General features: G+C 52.1%; 1 pseudogene; it reads left to right on the top strand.

The window, feature by feature from the left end:
- Positions 1-451, top strand: part of LOC106330798 — a 13527-nt pseudogene that overhangs the window by 10828 nt on the left and 2248 nt on the right.

Raw genomic sequence — 451 nt, 5'->3', positions numbered from 1 at the left:
GGAATATCGATCTTCGAGACAATAGCTTTGAATTTCTCCATGAAGTCGCGGAGACTTTGGTCGCTGGCGTGAGTGAGGTTCCACAAATCTGACACGGTCGCTACCTGGTTGGTGAACATGATATAGTTCTTAAGGAAAGCCGTCAAGAGGTCGTGGAAACAGTCGACGGAGTTCTCTCTGAGGCCGGTGAACCAAGTAAGGGCCGGTCCTTCTAGGGTTTCGACGAAGAGTTGGCAAAAGCCGGCGTCTTTGTCTTCGTCGGTCAGGTTTGCGCGTCGCATCGCTATGTTGAAAGACGTGACGTGAGCAGAAGGGTCAGAGAGACCTTTTAAGGTTGGAAGACGGAGTTTCTCCATCTTTTGTAGCCGCACGCCGGTAACCTTTTGCGTGAAGGGTGTACGAAGAGATTCCGCGAGTACATGCTCGATTTGGGGCGCGGACGTCGTCACCT

Source organism: Brassica oleracea, chromosome C3, assembly GCF_000695525.1.
Source record: "Brassica oleracea var. oleracea cultivar TO1000 chromosome C3, BOL, whole genome shotgun sequence".
Lineage (NCBI taxonomy): Eukaryota > Viridiplantae > Streptophyta > Magnoliopsida > Brassicales > Brassicaceae > Brassica > Brassica oleracea.
This window is presented reverse-complemented; position numbering and strand designations above follow the sequence as displayed.